The 9,377-nt window shown below is 42.3% G+C and overlaps 1 pseudogene across 1 annotated transcript; it reads left to right on the forward strand.

The window, feature by feature from the left end:
• Nucleotides 1–8,568: 8,568 nt before the first annotated feature.
• LOC309804368 lies at nt 8,569–9,176 on the forward strand (annotated as a pseudogene). Its single transcript has one exon. The product of its transcript is annotated as an uncharacterized misc_RNA (transcript).
• The last annotated feature ends 201 nt before the right edge of the window (nt 9,177–9,377 follow it).

The following is a 9,377-nucleotide window of genomic DNA, read 5'->3' on the forward strand; positions in this document are numbered from 1 at the left end:
AGGGTATATGAATAGACATTTTTTCTAAGGAAGACATACAGATAGCCAACAGACACATGAAAAGATGTTCAACATCACTAAGCATCCAGGAAACACAAATCAAAACCACAATGAGGGGGGCTTCCCTGGTGGTGCAGTGGTTAAGAATCCACCTGCCAATGCAGGGGACACAGGTTCAAGCCCCGGTCCGGGAAGATCCCACATGCCGCGAAGCAACTAAGCCTGTGCGCCACAACTACCGAGCCTGCACTCTAGAGCCTGTGAGCCACAACTACTGAGCCCATGTGCCGCAACTACTGAGCCCGCATGCCGCAACTACTGAAGCTCACGCACCTAGAGCCTGTGCTCTGCAACAAAAGAAGCCACTGCAATGAGAAGCCCGTGCACTGCAACAAAGAGTAGCCCCCGCTCACTGCAACTAGAGAAAGCCCACGCACAGCAGCGAAGACCCAACACAGCCAAAAATAAATTAATTTTTAAAAAAACACAATGAGATATCACCTCACATCTGTCAGAACGGCTATCATCAAAAAGACCACAAATAGCAATTGTTAGCTAGGATGTGGAGAAAAAAGAACCCTCACGCACTGTTGGTGGGAATGTAACTGGTGCAGACGCTATGGAAAACAGTAAAGGGGTTCCTCAAAAAAATTAAAAACGGGGCTTCCCTGGTGGCGCAGTGGTTGAGAATCTGCCTGCTAATGCAGGAGACACGGGTTCGAGCCGTGTTCCCACGTGCCGCGGAGCAACTGGGCCCGTGAGCCATAACTGCTGAACCTGCGCGTCTGGAGCCTGTGCTCCGCAACAAGAGAGGCCGCGATAGTGAGAGGCCCGCGCACCACGATGAAGAGTGGCCCCCGCTTGCCACAACCAGAGAAAGCCCTTGCACAGAAACGAAGACCCAACGCAGCAAAAATAAATAAAAATAAATAAACTCCTACCCCCAACATCTTCTAAAAAAAAAAAAAATTAAAAACAGAACTACCCTATGACCCAGCAATTCCACTCCTGGGCATATATCTGAAGAAAATTAAAATACTAATTAGAAAAGATATATGTACCCCTATGTTCACAGCAGCATTATTTAAATAGCCAAGATATGTAACCAACCCAGTGTCCATCAATAGATAAATGGATAAAGGAGATGTGATATATGTACAAAACATAAACAGAGTTATAGATACAGAGAATAAAAAGGTGGTGACCAGAGGGGAGGAGGGTTGGGGGAGGAAATAAGTAGATGAGGGAGACTAAGAGTTACAAACTTACAGTTGCAAAATAAATGAGTCATGGATATGAAATGTACAGTGTGGGGAATATAGCCGATACCTATGTAATATCTTTGTATGGTATTACATAACTAGATTTATCATGAACATTTTGGAAATGTACAGAAATAGTGAATCACTATGTTGTGTAACAGGAACCAAAAATAGTGTTGCAGCTCAATTATACTTCAAAAAAAAAAAACATACAAACTCATGGATAAAGAGATCAGATTTGTGGTTACCAGAGGCAGGGGTCGGGGGAGGGGGAACTGGATGAAGGCAGTCAAAATGTACAAGCTTCCAGTTATAAGGCAAATAAGTACTAAGGATATAATGTGCAACATGATAAATATAATTAACACTGCTGTATGTTATATATGAAAATTAAGAGAGTAAATCCTAAGAGCTCTCATCATAAGAAAAAAATGTTTCCTATTTCTTTAATTTTGTGTCTGTGTGAGATGATAGATGTTCACTAAATTTATTGTGATAATCATTTCATGATATATGTAAGTCAAATCATTATGCTGTACACCTTATACATTGCTTTATGTCAATTATATCTCAATAAAACTGGAAGAAATGAAAAGAAAAAAAGAAGGTGTTTAGTCCAGAAACCATGAAAAAGTTATGAGGAAAATTAAACCTAATGGTGGTTCATATGTGACTAAAAAAGGAATACCTCTGAAGCTAAGATTCCTTATTTTAACTATATTGTTCATCATATAGTTATATTAGCAAAAATTAGAAATCATCTAAATGTTCAAAATGCGAAAAGTGTTCAATAAATTCTGATGTAGCCCTATGAAAAAATATTATATAGACATTAAGTAATCCTGCCCTAGAAGAATATTTAATGATTTGGCCATTGCTTTCCAAAAATGTTGTTTAAACAACATAATACACAACTATATAAAACATAATAATCCCAATTCTGTAAAAAAAAAAAAAAAAAGAGATACCTATTTAGATTTATGTGCATAGAAAAAAGACTGGAAGGAGAAAATATGCTAACAGATGTCATCTCCAGTGAGTCAGATCATGGATTTATTTCAATTGGTCCCTGGTTACCTAACAGAAATAAGGACACAGAAAAACAACTTTCTCTATTTCCACCCAAACCATCCAATTAAATTCAACCCATCAAATGCCAGCTTTCTTAAAAAGAAAGCAGGGCTTATTTATTGGAGTTGCAGACAAATAAAGTTGGCATCAACTTTATGTCTTTCTAAATGTTCTACTCTTGGTCCCAGGCAGGATGTTTTCAAGATCCTAAGCATCACCCTCAAGCTAATTAATCAATATAAATCACCCTTTGTGAGTCCAGTTTGCCTTGCTCCCAGGTTCCTGCCAAAGATGCTTGTTCTGAGGAAACCAAAGTGGTCAAGGTAGCCTCAATGTACCCTCCGATCAAATGAAGGTAACCTGTAGCACCCCAGCCCATTACCTGGGCTTTGTCCTCTCATAGTACCCACCTTGCTCCTATCATCACTGGTCTCCCTCTCGCAAAATTGACTCTACAGAAGCAAGGGCATAGTTTTCATTGGTTATTTACTCATATCTAACAACCTGATTGGCACATCTACCATCCAATCAGAACAAGTACAGGCAACAGCTCTAGAGGAGTGTTCTGGAGGCCTTCGCTGAGTTTGGCATTAACCTTTTAGTTCTGGATCATGGGGAGGGTCAGGGACATGGTCTTTAAGGAGTACCAGGTCAGCAAGGGTCCTGGGGAGGGATCAGGTGGGTCTCAGAGCAGCATGTATTACCAACCATAGGGATGTAACTCAACATTTTTAACCACCACTAGGGTCAGATCAGTGTACAGTACCACCCAGAGACTGACAGGAAGGGTCCTACTCTGGCCCCCACATTTTAGAAGACCTCACATGTCAGAAAAAAATATATTCCTTGAAGAACACATGGGCACCTTTGTCCGTCAGTGTTCAACACTATAGCAAGCATGGCCCGTTCCCTAAATACCTGCTTTTCGGACCAATGCCATTCAGGCTCCAGGGAAGCAGTTCTGCTCACCTCTTGCCCCATATCCTTGAAGAGATGGCTGAGTCCGAATGCCACGAAGGTTTGTGGATCGTGGCTCTGCTGACATCAAAGACAGGAAGGCAGAGTGCAGGAGGGTTTGTATGGTGGGAGTGCTTACGTTAGAGAAAAGACTAATTTGTCAAATCCTTCCCCTAAGGTAGCATAAATGTGATAGATTCTTGAATAATGAAGTATAATTTCCCAGTAGTGCTGAGGGTCCATTTTCTTTTTGCTTCTTTGTGTTCTAATATGTTATTCACAAATTAGCATGGTATTCATAATTGCACATGGTGACTAATGAATATTTGCCATATTAAACAATTCATCTGTTATGTACTATCCTGAAAAGATGGCCAAAATGTCTTAAGTAAAAAAATAAGATGCAGAATAGTATGTACATTATGTTCCCTTTTTTTTAAGTTCATATACACAGAGATACACAATTTGAACAAAGTAAATTTCTGGACTTTCTGTCTGGAATTTTCTCTTTCTGGGGGTCCACTGAGAGGGCATCTTACTGTATTTCATGCTCTTCTAAAGTGTTTGAATATTTTTTACTGTTCATAGATTACTTTTTCAATTTCAAGAAATAGTATTTAATAAAAAAAGAAATTCCTTGTACACTGAGTAATTTTCTTTTTTGTTTATCTATTTTCTGATTTTTCTACATTGAACCTGTATTATTTAGTAATGTCTAAACAATTCACTTCTAGTGAATTCATAAAAGCTATAAAAGTTATAGTCACTAGTCACTTTCCCTCATTAGCCCAATGTGCTTCCACAGGATTTTCTGTCTCTATAGCTCAGAATGTGGGTTTCTGGTTATGCTGCAGAAGGAAGCCACGATGCAGGGTGTGTGTATGAGAGAGAGACACAGATACAGAGACAGAGGCTGACAAAAACAGAGACAGAGACAGAGAGACAGACAGAGAACAATCACAACAGCTGCCACAATCTCCCCAGAGTAAACCCAGGAAAGCAGCAAAGATAACACCTTGAGAAAAATATTTCCACCTGGGGGTGTCCAGAGAATCTTCCCGGCATCACTCCTCTGGAAATCACAACTCCAACACTGCTTGGGAAGCCTGGCTAAGAGAAGCTGAGGCAGAGAGAACACAGTCCCAGCAGTTGATGGTAGGTTCTTATCAGCCCTTCAGACTGCAGAGGCCACTCACACCCACCAGCTTGCTAAAACCTCCCCTGTGCCTAAGCTTCCCAGTCATCCCAGCACACACTGCCGGCCCCCTAGCTTTGCACACAAGCTGTCCAAAACTCTGAAACCAAAGCAAGAAGTCTCCACAGTCCTGAGTTTCAGACCTCCAGCTCCAAACCCTTCTCTTTAAAGAATGCCTATTGGCTCCATTTCATCTCATCTCATTCTAAAATCCGCTAATTCATTGGGGGAAACAAGCCTTTTGATCTCTGATTGCCTAGCCATTCATAATAGATAACCTGCCTTGGGGGGAAAAAAAAGTCACCATTAGCTGTTCCATTTGATATGCCCCAGAGCTTCAATTATGAAACCCTACTAGTGGAACAGAACTTTATTCTAATGAGGCGAATCAATAACGGATGAGGGGGCAGGGAAGAGCAAGAGAGACACAGAAAGAAACAGAGAGATAGACAGAGACCAAGAGTCCAACCAACAGACATAGAGGGAGGAGTCAGAAACAGAGAGAGGATGAATGGATCAAACCTCCAACAGCCAAAGCATCACCTAGGAAGGTTTTTAGCACAATCCTGGTTGTTTTCCAAACTCAGACTTGGTAAAAACTGCCCCGGGACTTCTTACTTCCTTCATCACAGATAAAAATGGGAAGCAGGGCTTCCTTTTCCTGACAGTTCCACTACTGCCTAGACCCTCTCAGCAATGACCTTCCAGTGTGCAGAGCCATTATCTTAAAGGCCTTGGCAGCCAGCAGACTTGAGAGTGAGCAGTAATGGGGAATCCGTGCACACTTCAGGATGCTTACGTCATGAAAGTTTAAGTGTAAAGCAGATAAGGTTGGGGGGAAGGAAGCGTGGGGAGATGGTTCACGGGGAGTGGGGGAGAAACCTGGGAACAAGTTCAAAGGAAATACACTTTACTGTCAAGGACTTTGAAGTAATCAGCTCTTCTTTAAAGAAAGCTCTGTTACTAGGTCATTTATATGTGTCTTGGGTACAATTTCACTACTCAAGAAATATGTGTACAGGGTTCAGTCACATCAGTTCTGGTGATAGGGGAATGCTTAAGATATCTGAGCAGAAGGTGCTCTTCTGGAATATTCTGTTCCAATGCAAAACACTAAATACACACACACACACACACACACACACACACATCAAGTGACCTGACCCCAGGATATTTTCAGAGGCATCCAAAAGCCCCAACAGGGTGGTTGCCCATATCAAATCTTATGTACAGAGGCTCAGTAGGAAAGAAAGTTGGAATTCAACCCGCACAAAAGACAGCTTGCAGAACAGGGCTACAGCATCTACTTAATTCCTATCAATTTGCTTTGAAAAGCCTGACACAGACATTTTTGAGCCCTAAACAGGGTAACTGCAGCTCTCCTCAGAAAATTTGATCAGCAAGCTATTTGCATTCAAAGTCCAAATCTCTTAATCGTGGGTACCATGTTTTCAAATAATGATACCACCTGGAAACTGTACAGCACTTTATGTTTTTAAAGTGCCTTCACCCACTTGGTCTCCCAGTGCTAGCAGCCAGGCAGGGCAGGACACGGAGAAGGAAGCCACTCAAGGCAATGTTGTGCCTAAGGTCACACACGTGAGAAGTGATGTCCCAACTCTACATGTGGTTGAGTCAGGGACAACTGACTCCACGGATCTTTCTGCGATGCCTGGAAAGCCTTGTACGTTGACAGAACCTCACATTTTAAACGTCATTACTCTGCTGGCTTGCATGGGCATTCACATTCACTACCTCTGCTCCTCCTTCCTTCTGCCTGGAACACTCTTCCCCCGGGGAATAGCCACCCGTTATTCACGTCTTGGCTCAAATGTCATCTCCCCAGAGAGGTCTTCCCTAACTACCCTTTCTAGGAGGTAAGTCTTCACTCTGACATCCCTTGCTTTATTGCCTACATAGAATTTAGCACTTTCTGAAATTATTTTCTAAACTGGTGATCACATTAATCACCTGTTCCCCCAGCAGAACCATGAGGACAGGAACCCTGCCTAGCTTGTACACCACTATATCCCACATGCCTAGAACAGTGCCTAGTATACAGTAGGTGCCCCCAAATATTTTCTGAATGACTAACCTATTTCATTAATACTCATAACCAACCTTGTAAAACAAACACAAAGCATTGTTATTCCCATTTTACAGATGAGGAAACTGAGGCCCAGAATGATTGACTTGTTCAAGATCTCAGCTAGAAAGTGACAGAGTTGAGAAAAGAGCCTGGGTCTTTGACATCCAGTCCACTGTTACCTGCACTATATAGCTTTTTTATACCAAAAGTTTGAGAAGTGAGAAATTCTTATTAATCAAGAATTACTTTACATACCATTCATTTACTCAACAAAAGATTCTGAGCAGTTACTAAATCCAAGAAATATATTAAACACTATGGGAGATAAAAGGATATAGGCAAGATATATCTTACCATCTTTTAGGGGAGTTAAAATAATCACAAAAATATTAATAAAATAAAACTGAAAGTTGTAAGTGCTGTTATGGACTGAATTGTGTCCACCCCAAAATCCAAATGTTGAAGTCTGAACCCCCGGCACCTCAGAATGTAACCTTACTTGGAGATAGGGCATTTTAAAGAGGTAAAGGTTCAATGAGTTCATACGGGTGGCCCCTAAACCACATAACCATATCTGGAGATGGGCTTCAAAGAATGATTAAGTTAGAATGAGGCCATTTCACATATATACAATGGAATATTACTCAACCATAAAAAGAAATGAAATTGAGTTATTTGTAGTGAGGTGGATGTACCTAGAGTCTGTCATACAGAGTGAAGTAAGTCAGAAAGAGAAAAACAAATACCATATGCTAACACATATATATGGGATTTTAAAAAGCGGTACTGATGAACCTAGTGGCAGGGCAGGAATAAAGACACAGATGTAGACGAGAACAGACTTGAGGGCAAGGGAGATAAGGGGAAGCTGGGATGAAGTGAGAGAGTGGCATGGACATATATACACTACCAAATGTAAAATAGATGGCTAGTGGGAAGCTGCTGCATAGCACAGGGAGATCAGCTCAGTGCTTTGTGACGATCTAGAGGGGTGGGAGAGGGAGGGTGGGAGGGAGACGCAAGAGGGAGGGGATATGGGGATATATGTATACATATAGCTGATTCACTTTGTTGTACAGCAGAAACTAACACAGTATTGTAAAGCATTTATACTCCAATAAAGATGTGAAAAAAAAATGAGGCCATTAGGGTAGAGCTCTAATCCAATAGGACTACTGTCCTTATAAGAAAAGGAAGAGACACCAGGGAAGCTAAGGAGAGAGGCCTCAGGAGAAACCAAACCTGCCTACACCTTGATCTTGGACTTTTAGCTTCCAGAACTGTGAGAAAATTAATTTCTGTGTTTAAGGTACTTAATTTGTGTCTCTCTCTCCCCTTCTTATAAGGACATCAGTCACACTGGATTACTAGCCCACCCTGTTCCTGTATAACCTCATTATAACTTAACTAATTATATCTACAACAAAGCTATTTCCAAATAACATTACATTCTGGAGGTCAGGACTTCAACGTATCTTTTGAGGGGAGGGGGGAGATACAATTCAATCCATAACAATTGGCTGGTTCAATCTTAGTCAGAAAGACTCTTTCTAAAACTTTTTCTGGAATTAATGGAAAAGATAAACCCCACAAGGCTTGGGGCTTCCCTGATGGCGCAGTGGTTGAGAATCCGCCTGCCAATTTAGGGGACAAGTGTTCGATCCCTGGTCCGGGAAGATCCCACATGCCACGGAGCAACTAAGCCCGTGCTAAGCAACTAAGCCCACAACTACTGAGCCTGCGCTATAGAGCCCATGAGCCACAACTACTGAGCCTGCGTGCCACAGCTACTGAAGCCCGCGCGCCTAGAACCCGTGCTCCACAACAAAAGAAGCCACTGCAATGAGAAACCCGTGCACCACAACGAAGAGTAGCCCCTGCTCACTGCAACTAAAGAAAGCCCACGTGCAGCAACAAAGACCCAATGCAGGCAAAAATAAATAATTTTTTTATTAAAAAAAATAAACCCCACAAGGCTTGATGTAAAGATTATGTTAACACAGAGTGGTCAGGGCCTCACCAGCCCACCAGTGGAAAGAGACTGGCAGAAAGCAGAGCCTGAAGAGGGAGAGATAGAACAAGTCCTGATGGCTTTCTCTGAGCCCCTGGATCCACCCACACCTGATGCTGGTTTTCCTCAACAGAAAAAAAAAAAAAAAAGAAGAACGGAGCAGGCCGGAGCTGCTGCCGCCGCCATGACCCATGGTAACCCGCACGAGCTCACCTGCCAGAAGAACATGAAAAAGCAGAGCGACTTGGTTAAGGGAAAGCACTGAGCTGACGGGCTTTCTGCTGCCGCCCGCAAGCAGAGGGACTCAGAGATCATGTAGCAGAAACAGAAAAAGGCAAATGAGAAGGAGGAACCCAAGTAGCTTCGTGGCTTCGTGTCCAACCCTCTTGCCCTTCGCCTGTGTGCCTGGAGCCAGTCCCACCACGCTCGCGTTTTCTCCTGTAGTGCTCACAGGTCCCAGCACTGATGGCATTCCCTTTGCCCTCAGTCCACAGCGAATCCCTTTTGTGCTTCCTTCCCCTCAGGTAGCCTCTCTCCCCCTGGACCACTCCTGGGGGTGAGGGGGTTATTCCTTCCCAGTGTTTTTTATTCCTGTGGGACTCACCCCAAAGTATTAAAAGTAGCTTTATAATTAAAAAAAAAAAGAACCTTTTTTTTTTTTTTTGGTGAAAAAAAGAACCATCCAAAATTTATTCTCCAACAGACAGCATCAGCAGGTAAAAACTACAGCGGTTTCTCCGTAGATCATACATTCACAAGGAATTATTACCTTTACAAGTGAGAAAGCCTCTG

This window comes from Mesoplodon mirus, assembly GCF_964341445.2.
Source record: "Mesoplodon mirus genome assembly, chromosome: 5".
Lineage (NCBI taxonomy): Eukaryota > Metazoa > Chordata > Mammalia > Artiodactyla > Ziphiidae > Mesoplodon > Mesoplodon mirus.